Source organism: Vicugna pacos, unplaced genomic scaffold (genome assembly GCF_048564905.1).
Source record: "Vicugna pacos unplaced genomic scaffold, VicPac4 scaffold_19, whole genome shotgun sequence".
Classification (NCBI taxonomy): domain Eukaryota; kingdom Metazoa; phylum Chordata; class Mammalia; order Artiodactyla; family Camelidae; genus Vicugna; species Vicugna pacos.
This window is the reverse complement of record NW_027328740.1, coordinates 54,110,784-54,131,311: the sequence shown is the minus strand read 5'-3', so window position 1 is coordinate 54,131,311 and position 20,528 is coordinate 54,110,784. Positions and strand designations below refer to the sequence as shown.

Sequence of the window (20,528 nt, the reverse complement as noted above, 5' to 3'; positions counted from 1 at the left end):
CACTCTCCACCTGTTGCAAAGGCCTCCAAGCAGGGAAGTGGGCTGTCAGGGGCAGCACTGCACTCTCCACTGTAACAAGGAGAAAGCCAAGGGCCACAGAGAGGAGTGCCTTTCCAGTGTCACTGCTCACTTTCCCACCTTTTGGGAGACCAGGAGGCTTTTCTACTACATTCTGGCTCTGAAGCCCCAATACTGTGTGGACATGCCTCCCTCCCTGGAGCAAGGAACCAAAAGAGACCTGTCACTTGTCACCAAGCAGACAGGCTCATTCCAGCTCATTGTGCCACCAGCAGGTTGTGCTAGAAGCAGGATCCTCTGGGAGACATCACACTCTCCCAAGCTGGAAACAGGTGAACAGCTCACAGGTTTCCTGGAGAGGATGGTCACATGGCCTTGATCTGGCCGATCAGCATTTTCCATCCTCCCTGGCCACTGTGATTGGCTCAAGGCTGGGCACCAGTCCAATCAGGCTCCACGGAGGTCAGGCCTAGTTGCTGGAATCCTGAGAGCAGAAAAGTTCTATTTCAGTTGGGTGTTGAGGGGTGGTGATGTCAGCCTGTGGCAGTTGGTGACTATCTTGCTTTCATAAAGGCAGAGCCATGTGAAGATGACACCAGTGCCAGAGCCCAGAGGTGGGGAAGGGTGACTTTTGTTGATGTCACTGAGCACCAGGTACAGACCTGCCTGAAGCTATCTCCCTGTGGACGTCTCAGTTAGGTAAGTCATTCTCCCCTGCCCTGTTTGCTTCTTAAAGCCACTTTGGTTTTCTGTCACTGGTTTTAAGAAAAAGTTTGACTATTCCTTCAAGCTGGCTAAATGGAGACCCTGGAACTGCAACAGTGAGGTGACAGGCAACAATGTGGCAAATAGACTCCAGAGGCCTCTGTTCAAACAGGGGATTGTAAATGACAAGGGAGAGTACACATGGCCTCAGTGAACAGATTTGCTACTGGTAGCTCCCAGTTCCTGGATATTAGAGTGCATGCACTCAGCCAAGTCTCAGCTCTGCTGTCACACCTGCTAACCCACACCTCTCCTCTCCCACCTGCCGGGCCTAGGGGGGCTGGACACCCCCGGGCACCTGAAACAGCCCAGGGCTTTGTGTTGTAATTTACACAGGCTGCCCCCAGTTCTGAGGGTGAGGGTGACTGGGTTCCAGTTTACATAGAAAACAGACTAGACGTTCTCACTGGTGAGATGTGAGGGTGGGACCCCAATCTACCATCTGACCTATGACTTCGGAGTGGACAGCCTCCCCACCCTCAGCCAGGATGCTTGCTAAGCCTAGGGGCTCAGGAGTCCTGCTCCCTCCATCACCCCTCCTGGAGGTGAGAGTGGGGGGCTCTTCTCTATACAACATTCACCCCTGCAGGGGCACACGTGTGACCTCACAGTCTGTCATCCCTTCCTTATGACCTGGACCTCCTTGATGTGTGAGCACTGCAGATCATGGGTGCACACGTGGGCAGGTGCACCATGACTGAGAGGACAGCACTCCAATTTAAGCCCCCTCCATGCTCAGATGATTACATCCTGGAATTGAGGGGTTCCCAGGGGTCAGGTGGCCAATTCTGGCCTTAGGGGCAAATTCTTATCACCCAGGGGGCTAATTTTTAAATTAAATTACACATTTACAATTCAATAGTCAAGCCCCTTTCTAGGCAGCCTTGTAGCCTCTCAGCTTTTACCCCTCGCTGTGACCATGTTCTAAGCTTCAAATTGAGTGCCATTATGGACATGAACATGTCCCTGTCATGTGTCACCTTCACAGTAAGCGGCCACCCCAAACTCCCCTCCCTTCCCCTTGTTGATATCTCCACACAGGGAGTAGGGCCCTTTTGATGCAGTTTTGCAAATGTGTGAGCTAAGGGTTTAGAATGTCCAGGCTAAGAGGGGTCTGCTCCACATGGCAGGACAGGTGGGCTGGCAGGGGGTGATGGTTCACTTGTAAAGCCTCAGCTGGTTTCAGGCAGTGACAACAGACTGGCAGCCAAGGGCTCAGCTGGTGCAGAGTAAGCGGATTAAATGTGTTCACCCAGACGCCTTGGGGGTGGCAGCCCTGGAGTACGACTACAAGTGAGGAAGGTGGAGGGTCCCCAGGGCCTGGAACTCCACCTTCTAAAAATCAGGACTGAGATGTGGCTTTGAAATCAGAACACTGGAGTTCAAAGCTTCCCCGACCACTTTGTCAATAATTCAAAGCAAATGAGCCTCAGTTTTCTCATGTGTAAAATGAGAACTTTGAAGCCTCTCCCTCTGAGGGTGTGGAGGGAAGTAAATGCGGTGACAGCAGAGCATAGGAGCTGTCTGGGCTGAGCCTGCATACAGGTAGGCCTTTGTTGCTGCCATGACCACTGTCTTCCAGGGCAGGGTCTGCACTCTGTCCCTGTGAAGGTCCAGACAGTAAACATTCTAGGCTTTGAGGGACCTACAGTCTCTGTCACAACTACCACCCTCTGCTGTTGGAGGGCAAAGGCAGCTCCTGCAGTAGGTAGTCCAGGCTCGCACCCTCGCTTCCTGACATAAGTATTCCTGAGATACAATTTTCACATAACTTTGTTGGCTTTAGGTGTGCAGCATAATGACTTGTTACATGTGCATATTGTGAAATGATCAGTTCATTAAGTTTACTTGACATCTGTCATCACCCATAGTCACACACTATTTTCCTTGTGATGAGAAATTTTAAGAGGTACTCTCTTAACTAACAAATGCACAACCCAGTGCTGTTAACTACAGTCACCTTGCAGTACATTATGTCCCCAGGACTTGTTTATCTTCTAAGTGGAAGTTTGTACATTTTGATTATCTTCCCGAATTTCAATCACCCCCTGACTCACCTCTGGCAACCACCAACCTGATCTCTGTTTCTATGTGTTTCGGTTTATTTTGTAGATTCCACATATAAATGAGATCATAGGTATTTGTCTTTCTGTCTCCACCCAAGTTGTCACAAATGGCAGTATTTCACTTTTTTAATGTCTGAATAAGATTCCATTTTATATACATATATATGCATCACGTTTTCTGTACCCATTCATCTGCTGATGGACACTTAGGTTGTTTACATATCTTGGTTATTGTAAATAATGATACAGTGAACATGAGGGTGCAGTTGTCTCATTGACATAGTGATTTCATTTCCTTTGGATATATTCCCTGCAGTGGACTTGCTGGATCATATGGAAGTTCTAATTTTAAATTTTGGGGGAGCCTTCTTACTCTTTTCCCGAGTGATGGCACCAATTTACATTCCCACCAACATTGCACAAGTTTCCCTTTACTTCACACCACCACCATCACTTGTTTTCTCTTGTATTTTGATGACACCCACCCTGACAGGTGAGAGGGGGTATCTCATTGTGGTTTTGATTTGCATTTCCCTGATGGTGAGTGATGTTGAGCACCTTTTCATGTACCTGTTAGACATCTGTGTGCCTTCTTTGGAAAAATGTCTATTCAGTTCCTCTGCCCACTTTTTAAATCAGATTGCTTTTTTTTTTGCTGTTGAATTGTAAGAGTTCTTTATATGTTTTGAGTGTTAACCCCTTATCAGATATATAGTCTGAAAGTACTTTCTCCCCTTCTGTCTGTTACCCTACCCTCTGCTTTCTGGATGACAGGGGTCCAGGCATTTGGGAATCTCTGCTTCTCACGTGTTTCCAATGGTGGGTGGGTGAGGGCTGTGTTCTGATAAAAGTGTGCACAACCGTGGGTCACTACCCCTTATTTTAGAAGGTGGGCTCTGAAGAGAGCAGTGTGGGCAGGGATGTTTCCCTGAAGTCATCATTTGGATGGTCATGTGCTCTGGAACTCACATCAACTAGCCCAGATGTGATGGGGCAATTTGCAAAGGGAGGACCTTGCAGCTAAGACACAGACCAGGTGCTCTTGTGTCTTGTTGGAAGGACCTGGAAACAAAGTTGTGTGGAACAGGGACTCCTCCAGGTCACAAGGCTCAGTTCAGACTTCTGGGATGCAGAGACCTGCTCTGAGCCACTGTCACTGAGGAGCGAAGGGCCTCAGGCAGGAGGGAGGAGTTGCTGGATTTCACTTGCCCTGTTTGTCAAGTTTCAGCTCTGGTGATGTGTGGAACATGGGCTTAGCTTTGGGAATGTAAGAGGAGAGGTTCCTGGGGAAGGGCTGGCTTTTTCCTTTGATTGAGGTCCTACTGTGTGCCAATCACAGCAGTCCTCTGAGTCAGGGCTGGAAAGCCAGGCACAGAGAGGTCAGGGAGTTTCCAGGTCACACAACATTAGGCGCATCATTAGGGTCTGATGCAGACCTGACGCCCAGCCCACATTCTCTCTCCTTTCCCAGGACCATCATGATCCCACATGTCAGAATCACCCAGAGAGGCCCAGGTATGGGCACTGGGACCTTTCCTGCCTAACATGCAAGGAGCCTTAAGAGGGGCGACAAGGCACTTCCTGAGTCCATGATGCCCAGAGGCTGCTCTTAGCAAGAGGCTCAGCATACACTCTTGGATGAATCCTAGCTCTGTCCTGAGTCACTCTGTCCTCCCTGCCTCAGTTCTTCTGCCCACATGGGGCTGGAAACAGCAGCCACTTCACAAGGGTCTAAGGAACCTCCAGGATCCTGGAAGCAGCACCCTCACACAGGGAGCACGTTCTCCTTAACTTTTCCTCACCTCTTTGCTGGATGAGGAGTCCCAGCGGGGCCCTGGCTTGTCCCAATTCTCACCCCAGATCAGGGTCCAGCAGGGGGTGGTGTCCAGGCTGGACTCTGTCCTCTGCCCCTTTTGGGGACCCTCATTCATCGCACCTTGGCTGCCTAGACACTGTCTTCCAGGGGCCACTCTGTGCCTCCCACACCTACCTAGCATCCACCCACCCTGGGTTACTCCAGCACCCTCTGGCCCTTGGCCACACACCTACTCCGTGTTGAGTGGAAATGAGGTGACCGACATGCTGGGCCTCCTGGACAGTCTGGAGGAGCCCGATATCCCCAACCTGCCCACCACTCCAAGAGCCCAAGATGGGGAGAGGGTGTGCCTCCATTCATACTCTGATTTGCTCAGATTCTCAGCACCTACTTTTCTGGGTGGATATGGGGGCAGAGGTATGATGTAAAAGCAGGAGACCTGGACAGCAGACCATGAGAAGGGGGCTAGCCCAGGCTGGTCTCATAAACCCCTTAACTTTGGCTTTATCATCTTTAAAGTGGGACAGACTCTTGTGAGGTGAGCAGGATCCTGACCCATAGCCAGACACTGTCCTACACGCCTTAGAGAAGCTCACTGACTCCTCACGAAAATCTGTGGGGCAGGGACAGGCATTATCACCCATTTCTACAGAAGTAACTGAGGCACAGAGAGAACAGGTGAGGTGACCACCCCAGATTACAGAGCCCAGGTCATCTGGTTCCAGTGTCCAGGCTCATGGTCAGTGCCCAGTCTGGGTTTTCATCCTCCCTTCATCCTCCACTGGGACCCATGGCCGCAGCCTCATCTCAGTGTGATTGTTCATGGGGAGCAGGATGGGTGCACTGAGGGCCGGTTTCTCTGAGGACTGCTTTCCCAGAAGGCTCAAGAGGTTGACTGTATTTACTACTGGACACCCAGGCCTGGGCCCAGGCCAGCCACACTGCAAAGCCTGAATCAATGATTGTTGAGTGAATACCTGAACCTCTGCATGTACCTGCATGTTGCCCCCACTTCCTCATATCCACAGCTGGCTACCCTGCCAAAACCCCGTGTAATCAGGCCTGGGCCAGGGACAGTCAAGGGGACCAGAGCTGCTCAGCTGGGGACAGGAAGCCTCAGGGGCCCTGTGGCTGTCCCAAGCATCTCCTGGGGCAATTCTCAGGGAAGCCCAGCCAGCTTCCAGAACAGCAATCAGGTCCCAATCCCAGGGGTATATGGAAGGTCTTGAGGGGTGTTTCCTGAGACTGACTTTGTGTATGAAGGGGGCTTGGGGGTCAGGCAGCTTTCAACGTCCATTCCAGGCCCACACCCCTGCTGGCAGCATGGAGCTAGTCATAAAGGACACAGGCCGTGGGGCCAAGGCTATAGCAGGGCTCTGCTCCCTCTCTGTGGCTCAGTGTCCTCATCTGTAACAGAGAACTAGTAACAGGGCTATGGGAGGGCTCACTGAGACCCTCCTCTGTGGCTTTGGTTGGACACTGCCCTCCCTCTGCTCAGTGCCCTTCTCTGTAATAGAGAACTAGTAACATTTTTCTTAGCCCCTTTTGGCCCCATTTTTCTGAGTCTCTTTCTACATTGGGCCCAGGGCTTTCACAGAGATCACAGAATTGGGATGTAATCAGAGTGTGGTCACAGCCCTAGTGGTCCCAATTGAGGCCAGAGGAGCTTCAGGGAGGGTGGGAATCCAGAATTGCTTCATGGAGGAGGTGAGATCTGAGCTGTGTCCCCAAGGATGAGCTGTCATCTAGCTGAGGCCTGGCACTGAGCAGGACCCATGTACATGGTTAATGAGGGTGTGAATGAATGAATGGGCACCCCTCTAACAGAGAGTGAGGGGGGGAGTCCCCTAGGCCAAAGCAGGAAACACAGGGCACCCTGGGGGAGCAGAGGGCGTGGCTGCAGTGTGATGTCTGCCTCACCCTTTATGGGTGTCTTGCCACCACTTTAGCGTGTGTTCTGGTGGATTGGGAGCCCTTTCCTCTCCTCTGCTTCAGTATCCTGCTCTTCATTCCCAGCAACACCCACCTGTGTCACCTCAGTGTCCCCAAGTGGACCTGAACCTGTCTTGTGGGAGATTTTGAAGAGGGATTTGATGTGCAGCCCAAGACTGAAGTGGGAGGGAGAGGATAATAGGGACCTCCAGAGGGGATCATTGGCTGGCAGTCATCAGAGGGGTGGGGAAGGCAGAGCCTCAGAGCTGTAGGATCCTGCTAGTGGTGGCTCCTTCACGAGGGGCTTCACAGGGTGGAAGCAATCATGGGGAAAGGCAGAGCTCAGTTTGGGGCTTGTTGACATGGAACAGCTCATCACAGAGACGTCCAGAGGAGCTGGATGTAGGGAACGAACATGCCACTGATGTCAGGGTCAAAGCCTGAGACCCAGATGAGGTGGGGCGGTGGTGCAGGGGAAGGGGCTTGGGGATATCAAGATGTTCATTCATTGGGGTCCTCAGGGTGGGGACCTTCATGTTCATTTCACAGCCACCTGGTGCCTGACCGAGTTAGGCTTAGGGAGGTCACTGAGTAGACACGTGCCGATAACCTAGATTCTCCTCTTTCCACATAAAGTCCCTGGTGTGAAGCCAGCAGGCACTCTTCAGAGTCATACACCATCACCCCTGGGCTCTCTGTGTGCCTAGAACCCAGTGGCCCCTTACCTCCCACTCCCCACTGCAGGACCCTTTGCACACCTGCATTTCCACAAGCTATAAAACATCTTCTCTTGCTGTGTGTTTCCCCTATGAAACCTCATTGCCCCAGGAAGAGAGGCCTCACATCCTTCCCTTATTAAAGTGGTAAAGCCTTTTGTTCAGAGAAGCCCCTGACAGATCTCACAACCAACCAGGTACCTGTGCATGAATTGATCATGCAGCCCCCTCCTCCTTGTGTGCACAGCACCCCCCCAATAACAGACCCCACACACTCAACCTTGGCGCTCGGGTAGGCACCCCTTGCCTGTGTGGCCTGATGTTGTCTATAGCAGTGTCCCTATTGAACTTTCCTAAACCCTTCTCAGACGCTGGTATTTCTTTACCAACCCAAGTAATTAGCCTGCCATTGTGCCCACAACACCTGAAACAGAGTTGGCTAAATTATGCAGATTGATGATGCAGGTTAATTTGCTATAAAGGTGAAATCAAGGTTTACAAATAAAAGCAACATACATACTCAAGGCAGGACTAAGAACTCACACGGATAACTAAGACCCTCCACATACATCCCACTTTGCCCTTAGGGCCTTTGGGATGGCTGCTTTTCCAGCCAGGATCTCTCTCCGCCTGCTTCTTAAACACCTCCAGGAATCTGCTCAAATGTCCTCCCTGACCTTATTTTTCTCCATGGAACATATCACCTCTGGACATTATGTATATTTTACTTAATTTTCTCTGTGTCCCCCACCAGGCTGTCTGCTGCATGAGGATGGAGACCTGACTGCTTCACTACCTGCTGTGCCCGGTATCTGGAACCCACCCAACACACAGTAGGACCTCAGAGATTGTGTGACGGGTGTGTGATCACTGTAGGCCACAGACAAAAGTCTTCCCAGCAGTCATGGTAAGAGTCATTCATTCTCTACTTACTGAGCCCTACTGTGTGTTGGATACTGACCTGGGTGGGAGGCATGCAGTGGATTAGACACAGTGAGCACACACAGCATGTTAGGAGGGACATGTGCTCTGGAGAGCACACAGGGCTGGGGAAAGTCAGGAGTACAGGAGTGGAGGAGAAGAGGGCCAGGTGGAGACAGTGGTGCCAGAGGAGACAGAGAGGTGGGGCCCAGGTCGTGCAGGGCTTTATGGCTCCTGTGAGGGCTTTTCCTCAGGGCAGCGGAACCATGGCTGGGTACGGAGCAGGGGCCCGGGTCCTGAGTTCTATGCAGGAAATGGAGCAGGTGTCTGCTGGGGAGATGTGCGTGGAGGAGGCTGTCCCTGTAGACTGTGCAGGTAGAGAAGGCTCCTCTGAGGAGGTGACATCTGAGCTGAGCCCTTGTATGGACCGTGTTTCCACCTTCTGTAGACTGGATGCTTTCATCTGCCCTGCAGCCCTATGCAGGACACACCCTGTTCTCAGTCACCTGGACTTGGCCTCCTGCCTCCCTTGTGGGCCCTCCCACCCCAGAAGGAGTCCTTCTAGATCTAACTCACTACCTCCTCCACTGGACTTGGACTCACACTGAGCCACTGTCCACCTGCCCAACTCACCCAGAGTCAAGTCCAGACACTTGGGGGAGCCCCTCCACTCCAGAGCCCATGAACTTACTCAAATGGCCAGTCCTCAGCCTGCTCACATGCCTCACACTCCCCTCCTGCAGAAACCCTGTGACAGATCATGTCCACAGCACCCTGCTCCTCCGATCCTGACCCCAGGCTTTCCCATGGGGTGTGACCCCGCATAGGTTGCAGTCCCCTCCTCCAGTCTGGTGAGTAGAAACTACCTTTTCTTTTTTCTTTTGTTAATATATTTATTTTTTAATTTTTATTTTATTGAGTTATAGTCAGTTTGCATTGTTGTGTCAATTTCCAGCATAGAACATAATTTTGTCAATTGTGTTTACTCTTTCAAGAAACCATCTCTTGGCTTGATTTTTTCAAATGTTTCTTATATCTCTATTTTATTTATTTCCTCCCTGATCTTTATTATTTCCTTCTTTCTGCTTACTTTTGTTATTTTTGCTCTTCTTTTTCTAATTCTTTTAGGTGGTAAGTTTGATTGTTTATTGCAGTTGTTCCTCGTTTTTGAGGTAGACCTGATTCTCTCGCTATAAACTTCCCTCTAAACACTGCCTTTTCTGGATCCCATAGGTTCTGTGTGGTTGTGTTTTCATCATCATTTATCTCAATGTATTTTTTATTTCTTCTTTGATTTCATCATCCACCCATTTTTTTTTAAAGTAGTATGTTGTTTAACCTCCATACTGTCATTTATTTCTCCTTTATTTTTCTGTAGTTAATTTCTAGTTTCATGGTATTGTGGTCAGAAAAAGTTGCTTCAAATATTTTCTATCTTCTTCAAATTGTTAATGCTTCTTTTGTGCCAAAGTATATGATCTATCCTAGAAAATGTGGTATGTGCACTTGAGAAGAATGTATGTTCTATTTTAGGGAAATATAATGTTCTGAAAATATTACCCAAGAGAAATTGTTCTATTGTATCATTTAAGTTCTATGTTGTCTTATTAATTTTATGTATGGAAGAGCTGTCCAGTGATGTTAATGGATTGTTAAAGTCTTCTACCGTGATTGTATTCCGATCAAATTTTCCCTTTTTATCTGTTAGTATTTTCTTTTTATCTGTTATATATTTAGGTGCTCCTATGTTGTGTTCATATATGTTAATGAGTGTAATATCTTCATCTATGACTCCTTTAATCAATATAAAATGTCCTTCTTAATCTTTCTTAATAATCTTTGTTTTAAAGTCTATTTTATTTGAAATCACTGTTGATATTACTGCTTTCTTGTGATTTCCATTTGTGTGGAATATCTTTTTCAATCCTCTCACTTTCAATCTATGTGTGTCCTTCTCCCTAACGTGGGTCACTTGTATACAGCGTATTGTAGATACTTGCTTTATTATCCACTATGCACTCTATGTCCTTTGATTAAAGCATTTAGTCCATTGACATTTATAGTAATTATTAATAGAAATGTGTTTATCACAATTTGAACTTTGTTTTGCAGTTCATTTTGTATTTCCTCTTTGTTCCTTACTTTTTCTTTCTGTGGTTTGATAATTTTCCTTTTTATTATCTTGGTGTCTTTTTAGTTTTGTGACTCTATTGTAACTTTTTGGCTTGTGGTTACCCTACTTTGTACATATATTAACCCATTACTATATCTGTTTGTTTTAAACAGATAATAATATAAGCTCAAACCCATCCTACCAAGAACAAAAAAGAGAGAGAGACAGAGAGAAAGAGAGAGAGAGAGAAACCTGCATATTTTCTTGCTCGCCTCTCCCACCCTTAATGATTTAGATGCCCTCTTTCATGATTTCATGTTTATTCTGTTGTAATTCATTGTAGCAATCACCTTTCCAATTATGGTTTTCTCCTTTCTGTAGCATCCTGCTTCTTTTCTATTTAGAGTAGGTCTTTCAATATTTCCTTTAGCATAGGTTTAGTGTTGCTAACTTCTTTTAGTTTTTGCTTCTCTGTGAAGTTCTTTATCTCTCCTTGTATTCTAAAGGATACCCTTGCTGGATAAAGTATCCTAGGCTGCATCATTTCTTCATTCAGGACTTTGAATATACCTTGCTTCTCCCTTCTGGCCTGTACTGTTTTTGTAGAGAAATCAGCTGAAAATCTTATGGGGGTTCCCTTGTATCTCATTCTTTGTTTTTCTCTTGCTGCCTTTAGAATCATTTCCCATTCTCAACCCTGGTCATCCTGATTGTAATATGTCTTGGTGTGAGTCTGTTTGGGTCCTCCTTGTTTGGGACGCTCTGTGTTTCCTGTACTTGGATATCTGATTCCTTCTTTAGGTTTGGGAAGTTTTCAGTCATGATTTCTTCAAATATCTCTTCAATCTCCTTTGTTCTTTCTTCTCCTTCTGGGACCCCCATTATGAGTAGGTTGGCATGCTTTATGTTATTCCATAGGTCTCTTATATTGCTTTCATTGGTTTTTATTTGTTGTCTCTCAGCTGTTTTGTTGTCCTGTCTTCTAAGTCACATATTCATTCCTCTCAATTATCCAGCCTACATTTTACAGCCTTAACCTCAACTCTCCTCTCAGCAAATGAGTTTTCCAATTTTCACTGGCTCTTCTTTAGAGTTTCAATTTCGTTATTTGACATATTCTCTGTCTCTATACACAATCTCTTTTAGTTTCTTCAGTACTTTGATCACTCCTTTTATGAAATCATCTAGTAGACTATCAATGTCTATTTCACTGATTGTTCTTTCAGGGGGTTTATCTTGTTCTTTTAATTGAGACAGGTTGCTCTGCTTTTTTACCTTGCTTATATCTCTCTGGCACTATGGCTTATGGAGTATCAATTGTCTACTGTGGTCTTTTAAGAGTTTATTTATTTATATAAAGTGGATGCAGAAATAAAACTAAGCACAAAGAAATTAGTTTTAAAAGCAGTATAATCAATAACAGAAGAACATATTGAAACAAGATAACAATTGAGTTGGGATGAATTTTTAAAATATTAAAGGAAGAAAAAATATTTGAGAACAGAGTATAATCACAACAGAAGAACAAAACAAGGATAAAAATGAAATTGGACAAATTGAAAGATAATAATAAAAGTATTTTAAAAGAAAATTTTAAAAGGGATTAAAAATAGAAATATAAAAATTATTTAAGAAGTAACATTTAAAAAGTAAAAGAAAATGGAACAGAAAAGGAAAAGAGTATGTTCCCGTGGAGATTGTGTGCCCTTAGTAATTTTATCAAGAAGTCCTTCTTAAATATGTGTGGTTACCAAGTCTTACTTCTGTGCCTTTTGTCTGTTATCCCTTTGGTTAATGATGTGGCCATTAACCTGTTAACCAGAGCCTACCCTGGCTATTGAATGGGGACTTCTCTTTGTTTTGTGGTTGTCAAAGCTCCTGCCCTTGCCTTGCTTCATGAACTCAGCTTGTTGTTTCCAGAGACCCTCTGGTCACACCCTTGGTCTGTGCTGCTCACAGTGCCTGTAGGTAGACATGTAACTTCTCCTCCCAGTGCTGCATCTTGGTGCTGCACTCCTGCATGGTAGGTGGGCAGATTGTGCCCCTTCCCAATGCCATGTCCAGGTGCAGCAGTCCTCCACAGTAGTTGGGTTGGTTGCTCCCCTATTCAGTGCTACTCCCCACACCACATCTGTTCCACACTCTGTGGGTGGGCTTGAGGCAAATGGCCACACCAGCCCTAGTCCCTGCTCTTTGCTAGAACTTTGCTCCTTGTTCATTTGTCTTAGAGGTGTGAGTTCATAGAGGCACCAGGACAGAAACTTCCTATATGTCTGGGGATGTAAACAAGTCTCAGTCCCACCTATGAGGTTGAAGAACTGCCAGGTACATATTCAGGTTTCAACCCCATGTCTGCCTGGGTGGGTATGATGGCTGTGGCTGAGACTCATCTCTCTTATTCTGAAAAATCACCAGTTATGTTGCCGTGAGTCAGCAGAAACAAAGGATGAAACACCCCTTCCCCCAGGCAAGCCAGCAATATTGCTTTGCTTTATTTTTTTCTTATTTTATGGGAGGCCCAGGCTGTTCTGATCTGTATACAATCCAAGCAGTTGTCCACAGCACACTGCAGTCCCTAGGGTTACCTATGTACAGTCAACCAGAGTCTGCCTGGATCCAGCAGCCTGTCCCTTCCCATCCCTGATTCACTTCTAGGTTTGGGGGTTGTTGACACACTTTGTGCCCATTTAACTTAATTCTGTCAGTCAAGGGTGGTTCTGTACACATCTGAGCCTCAGAGGTTCCCTGTCCATCCTGCTGACCTCTCCGTTGGAAAGAGGGAGACCCAATCAACCAGCACTATCCCTCCTTTGCTGCTCCCTCTTCAAAGGACCAACCCCAAGCCATTTTGCACTTTCTTCCTTCTTTTTTCCTTTTCTCCTACCAGATTGGTGGCACATTTTGTCTTTTGAAGATGGCAATGTTTTATCAAAGTTCAGCAGATGTCCTGAGTGGATGGGTGTGTCTGTGAATGTCAGTCTTGGTGAATTTATTGGAGAGGATAAGATACAAGCATCCTTCTACTCCACTATCTTGGCCTTTCTCCAAGAATATACACTCTTAATACTTTTGTCATAAGGTTATTTTTAACTATGGGTGGTTGCCAAGTCTTCCTTCCACGCCTTTTGCCTGTTATCCCCTTTGTTGGTGGTGTGGCTGGTGTTCTGGTGGCCTGAATCTGCCCTGGCTATTGAGCAGGAGCTCCTTTTTTTCCTGTGGTTGTCACACTCCTGCCCATATCCTGCTGTGAAAACCCCACTTGCTGGTTCCAGAGGCCGTCTAGTCGTGCCCCTGGTCTGTGTCCCAGCATCTGTAAATGGGTGGTCTGCACCCCCCACCAGATGCCTGGTCCCAGGACCACACTTGTGCAAGGTAGTTGGCAGGTAGCTCCCCTGCCGCATTAGGTCCATGCTTTGTAGGTGGACTCAGAGGAAACAGCTGCACTAGCCCTCACCCCTGCTCTGTTCCAGAACACTGATTCTTGTGCATTTGTCTTAGAAGAACCAACTCAGAGAGGCATAGGTGTGTAATGGTCCCTTCTTCTTGGGACTGTAAACAAATCTCAGTCCCACCTATGAGGTTGTGGAGCCCCTAGGTAGAGATTCGGGTTTTAACCCCTCCTCTACCTGGGAACCATGCACCAGAAAATATGGTGGCTATGGCTGAGCCTTGACACTCTTCTCCCAAGAAGTCTCCAATAATGGTACTGTGGGTCTGCCGACACAAAGGCTATGGCTCCCCTTCCCCCCAGGGCACACCAGCAGTGTTTTTTGCCTTTTTTTTTTTTGTATTTTATGGGGGACCCAGGCTGTTCTGTATACTCTCCAAGCCATGGCACACAGAACATTGCAGTCCCCCAAGGTTTCCTCTGTAGATTCAGCCCGAGTCCTCTGCTCAAATCAGACAGCCTGTCCCATCCCACCCCTGCTTGTTCGTGTCTAGGGCTGGGGAACGTTGGGACCCTTTGTGCCCAATTAACTTAGTTCTGTCAGTCAAAGTCTATTCTATACAGATCTGAACCTCTGATGTTCCATTTCCATCCTGCTGAACTCGCCATTGGAGTTGGGGAGACCCAGTGTATTAATGCTATTCCTCCTTTGCAGCTCCCTCCCCATTGAAATGGTCCAGAACTATTTTCCTTTTTCTTCTTTTCTTCTGTTCTCCCACCAGATTTGTGGAAAATTTTATCTTTTGAAGAAGCCAATATTCTGTCAAAGTTCAGCAGGTGTTCTGGGTGGTGGGTGTGTCTGAGGATGTCACTCTTGGTGAATTTGTGGGAGAGGGTGAGCTCTGAGCATCTTTTTTACTCCACCATCTTTCCTCCTCCATCACTCTTTTTCTTTTGATTGGAACATTTAGTCAATTGACATTTATAGTAGTTATTTTATAGATGTGGGTTTATTGCCATTTTGAAATTTGTTTTCCAGTTGATTTTGGTATTTATTTGTTTCCTTCTTTTAATTATTTTTATTTTTGTGGTTTGATAAATTCCTTTTCTCTTAGCTTGGTTTCTTTTTGGGTTTTATGACTCTATTATATACTTCTGATTTGTGGTTATCTTGTCATTCAAGTATGGTAACCCCTTACTTCATCTGTTTGGTTTTAGTTGATAGTCATGTGGACTCAAGTGCATCCTAAAAAGAAAGAACACAAAGAGAAAAAAGAAATAAAAAAGAGAAAAAAATATATATTCTCTTGCTCTCCTCTTCCACCTTTTATGATTTTGCTATTCTCTCTTTCTTGTTTGCTTTCTTGTTTTCTTTATTGACTTACTGACTTATTTATATCCTCATGTTTTCCCTTGCAACTCACTGTATTTATCGCAATTCCAATCATGGTTTCTTAATTTCTATAGCTTCCTGTTTATTTTTTATTTAGATTAGAACTTTCAAATTTTTTTTAGCATAGATTTAGTACTGCTGATTTCATTTAGTTTTTGCTTGTCTGTGAAATTCTTTCTCTCTTTCTGTTCTAAAGGATAGTCTTTCTAGATAGAATATCCTAGTTTGCAGCCTTTTCTTATTCAGGACTTTGAATATATCTTGCCACTCCCTTCTGGCCAGAAGTTTTTAGGTAGTGAAATCTGCTGAATGCTTATTGGACTCCCTTGTAACAAACACTTTGTTTTTCTCTCACTGCCTTTAGAATATTTTATTTAACTTTAACCATTTTTACTATAATATGTCTTGGTGTAGGTCTGTTTGGTTTCTCCTTGTTTGGGACCCTCTGTGCCTCCTGTACTTGGATAATTCTTTCCTTCTTAAGGTTTGGAAAGTTTTCAGTCATGATTTCTTTAACTATCTTTTCAATCCCCATTTCTCTTTCTTCTCCTTCTGAGACTCACCATTATGCATAGGGTGGCACACATTATATTATCTTGCTTTAATTGGTTTTTATTGACTTTTCTGTCTGCTGTTCTTTTTGGGTTATTTCTTTTATCTTGTCTCCTAAGTCATTTATTCATTCCTCTGCATTATCTAGTCTTCTTTGATTGCCTGTATTTGAATTTTCTATTTTTAACTAGCTCTTCTTTATAGTTTAAATTTTCTTTTTAAAGTTTTCTGTCTCTATTGATAGTCTCTTTTAGTTCTTTCAGTGAGTTGATCATTCCCTTTTACAAGTCTAGTAGACTATCAAAGTCTATTTTACTGATTGTTCTTTCAGGGGATTTCTCTTGTTCTTTTAATTGAAAGTGGTTCCTTGGCTTCTTTATTTTACTTATATTTCTCTGGCTCTATGTATTTCTTCTAGACCTGTTTCTGAGCTGTGATATGTAGTAGGCAGGGTTAGAGCACTTCAGTTGTGAAGAAAAATAGGCAGAAGATGTTCACTGGGGAGTTCTCTCTGTGGTGTTGCCTGTCACTTGTTATGCAGACTTACAAAGTAGTATTTGTTGATTTTGGCTTTATCCCTGCCTTAGCTATGGGAATGTCAGCCACCTACTCTGGTGCCACTCAGGTTCTGAGCCCCAGGAAACATCAGTGCAGATCCAGCAGTGTCAGTCCCTTGGACCTGCCTTAGCAAGTGTGCAGTCACACACATGAATTTGTGGTCCACTACAGGTTCAGCTCAAACCCCAATCCCGCACTCACATATGGAACCATACACCACCCTGTTGTAAATACCCTCACTGGCCACCCTTCTTGAATAAGAACTCCACTCACTACCTGTAAGTCTCAGAGATGTGGATCCACAAAGTGACCAGATACAGCAAATCCACCCTCTTTGCCTGGGGCTGTAAACAAATCTCAGTCCCGCCTGTGAAGTTGCAATGGCACAGGTTATGGAGTCAACATTCAGCTCTGCCTTTGTGCAGCAGTGTTGGCTCTCACCAAGCCCCATTTCTCTTCTCATGAGAACACACCAGCAATGGAGCCAAGTGGAGAAATTGACTTTGGCACAGCTGTGTTTCATTCCTCCCCATTATACCAACATTGGTGCTTTTTTATGAGAGTTTCAGTCTGTTCTGTTCCCCCCCCCACACACACAGCCAGAGCTCACACTGCCCTCTAGTTTCCTGAGGCTGCCTCTCTGCAGTGTGACCCAGCCCTCTGCCTGGGCTCTTCACTGACTCCAGTAGCCTGTTCTGGCTCATCCCTGCTAGCTCATGTCTAGGGCTGGTCATCACAGGGACCCTCTGTGTCAGTTTTCCCCAGTTCTGCCTGCCATGCAGTTGCCACTGTCACCTCCAAACCTTGGAAGCTCTGCTTCTTTCCTGGCTGATCTCCCAGCTAGAGAGGTTGTGTCCCAGTATGAGGGTGCCTTTCTTCCTATGCTACTCTTTCCCTGCAGGATCAGTCCTGCACTTAATTTTTCTTTTCTCTTTTTATTCCTTACCATATTTTGTGAGAATCTTCCTGTATTTCAAAATAAGAGACACTCTACCAGAGTTCAGGAGGTTTCTGTGCAATTCAATGTTTTTGTAGATGTAATTCTTTGAGTATTTGTGGGAGAGGTCAAGCTGTGAGTCTGTCTACTCTGCCATTTTGGCTCCTTAAAATTTTAAATTAGGGCTAGTTCTTTCTTAATTACTCTCAACAAGCTGTGGTAGTTTTCAGCGTACATGTCTTGTAATTTTTCCTTGCCTCTATTGGAGGCTGATTCAGAACATACACAACCTTCTGGAGAAACCTGTCCCACCCTGCCATTTACTGCCAACTAGCTGGCCTGTGTCTGAATCACCAAAAGGTTTTGTTCTTTATCTGATTCTTAATTCTTTAGAATTTATCATTTTACTCTCATAAATGCTGATTGTACTTGTAACATATATTTTAAAATAAAAATAATAAACTTTATTCTATAGATGAAATATGAATGAATCTCAAGTAACATATGCTTTTAATACCTTAGAATTAGTAAAGCAATATAGATACATTATAAACGCTTGAAATGTTGCCTAAAGGAAAAGTGCAGAGATTTGCAAATCCCACTCCCAGAAGTGACCGTCATTAATGGTTTGGTGAACATCTCTCAGTCTCTATCTCTCTCATTCTCTCTGCCTCTGTCTCTCACACACCACAAGATTCATTTACATCTATGATGATTTGACACATATGTGGTCATAGAGATGGCATCTGGGATGTAGATGATGGATTAACAGGCATCCAAACTGAGGGCTTCCTTGACATCAGGTAAAGACCTAGCACTCATTTTTCCAGCTGCACAACAATCATTCCTCCATGTGAACCAGAACTGATGAATCCCACCCCCTCTCCATGAACATTAGTGTTGCTTCCATTTCCCTAGTAGTTTAACCAGGACTGTGATGAACATCCTTGAAAAGACATCTTTGAAAAATTGTGCAAGAATTTTACTATGATCAACACTAAGCATCAGCACTGCTCGGAAAGTGGTGCACTTGTGGAACTGTGATGTATCCTGCATAATGTTCTCCCAGAGAGGAGAGTCTGCTCACTCTTCCCTCCAGGGGATCTACTGTGGCCTCTGCCTCCTCATGTTGTCACTAGAGCTGGTTGTCACCAGGCTAAAGGCCTGCCAGTGTGATGTTGACCAATGCTGTCTCCGAAGTGTGGACATCTTCGTGCATCCTCACTTGAGAGGTCGAGCATCTCTAATATACACTGGCCACCTGCATTGCCTCTTGCTGGAATTGCATGTGTTTGTTCTGTTTCTGTTTAGAACACAGTGTTTCAAGATATTTTTGGACCACAGGAATGTGAAACCTTTCTCTGACTTTAGGTTATGAAAAATGATTTTTCCATGTTATGGTTTCTCTTTCATGGATTTTGATTATTATTATTTTTTTTATTTTGTTAGGTTATGTTTTGCCACAGGAAGAGCTAAGCATCTCCCTCCTGGCTCTGGTTTCACACATAGAATAGCAGTGCCTATCTCGAGATTATGCACATAGTTACAAAAATATTCATTTTGTATATCTCATATTTAATCCACCTGGATTTCCCTTTGAAATAACCAAAATGCTACTTCAAGTAAAAAAAAAACACCAATCCCTTGTTAAAATATGAGAGCAGACACAAACAGCCACCTTTTGTATGATTTCATTGATAGGGAACATCCAGTGTAGGGAAAGACACACAGAAAGAAAGAGGATTAGGGCTTGTCAGGTGTTGGGGGAGGGAGAAAAGAGAATGTGTGCTTTGGATACGGGGTTTTATTTTGAGGAAAGAAACAGTCTGAAACTAGACAGTGACGATGGTTACACAGCATTGTGAATGCACTTAATGCTCCTGAATTGCACAATTTAAAATGGAAAAACATCTAAATTTTATTATGGTAAACTTAAAACATAAAAATAGATGTTACTCTAAATGACATGAAAGAAAACAAGGAAATGACAGAAAAAACAAACAAAAATGATGCCAGGAGAAGGGAAGTAAAGTTCGGGTCTGGGAGTGGGTTGATTCTTAGAATTAGATGACAGTGTTGGTGGTTGCAGAGACATCTCAGCCCGTAAGGGTGGTGATGCCTGAATTGGCTCTGGGTCTCATAGAAGTATGTGTGTAGGTGCAGGGGGAGCTACAAGATCAGGCTCAGGGTCTCCCTGCAGGACTGGTAATGTAACCTGGCTCTAGGTCTCCTGTAGGGCTAGTCTTACAGTCTGCAGAGCTGGTGGGATGTGACACGGTTCTGTGTGTTTTGCAGGTGCAGGCTCGGGTTCCCCAGCAGGGTTGTTAGAATGGGACCCAGTCCTGGGTCTCCTGCAGGAGCCAGCTCAGGATCTCATGCAAGACCAGGCTCAGGGTATCCTTGTAAGGCTTGTGGAATGAGACCCCATCATTTTTCTCCTGCAGCAGCAGATTCAGGGTGTCCCTGCAAGGTTTTGCAATTTCACCCTGCTCTATATCTGCTGCAGGAGCAGGCTTGGACTGTCCCTGCTGGGTTGTTGGAATATGACCCATCTCTGATTCTCTTTCAGAAGCAGGCTCAGGGTCCCCCTACAGGGCTAGTCGATTTTGTTCCAGTCTTAGGTCCTTTGCAGGTGCAGAACTGGGGTCTCCCTTCAGGGCTGGTGAAATGTGACTCAGCTGTTGGTCTCTTGCAGAAACAGGCAGAGTTTCTCCCTGCAAGCCTTGTGGAATGAGACCCAGTGCTGGGTCTCCTACAGGAGCATGCTCAGGGTCTACATGCAGGGCTAGTGGAATTGGACCTGGCTAATGGTGTCCCTGCAGTGCTGCTGGAATTGTTCTGATTCTTGGGTGTCTTGAAGGTGTAGGCTCTAAGTCTCCCTGCATTGCTAGTGAAATGTGACTCAGTTGTGGTTCTCCTGAAGGGACAGTCTCAGGGTTTCCCTGCAGGGCTGGTGGATGGGACATAGTCCTGTGTCTCCTGGAGGAGCAGGCTCATGTTGCAACATGACCAATCTCAGGTTCTCCTGCAGGAGTAGGCTCGGGGCCTTCCTGCAGGGCTTGTGGAATTGGACATGGCTCATGGTCTCCCTGCAGTGCCACTGGAATTGGTCCAATTCTTGGGTCTTTTGAAGGTGTAGGTTGCAGGCTGATAAATTACCTGTAGGGCTGGTGGAATGTGACATGGCTCTTAGTCTAATGCTAGAGCTGATTCAGGGTCTTTCCACAGGGTTGGTAGAATTGGCCCAGGCCTCGGTCTCCTGCATGTGCAGGCTCTGGTATCCCTGCAGGGCTTGTGGAATGTGACTGGGTTTCTGTTTCCTGCAGGGGCAGGCTCAGAGTCTCCTTGCAGTG

General features: G+C 45.7%; 1 long non-coding RNA gene across 1 annotated transcript in view; it reads left to right on the top strand.

The window, feature by feature from the left end:
• Positions 1-591: 591 nt before the first annotated feature.
• LOC140693299 (uncharacterized) overlaps positions 592-20,528 on the top strand; it is a 31,275-nt gene continuing 11,338 nt past the window's right edge. Inside the window, exons 1-3 of the long non-coding RNA XR_012069019.1 lie at positions 592-717; positions 8,068-8,220; positions 8,978-9,085. This is a non-coding gene — a long non-coding RNA (uncharacterized lncRNA). The remainder of the gene's footprint in view (positions 718-8,067; positions 8,221-8,977; positions 9,086-20,528) is intronic.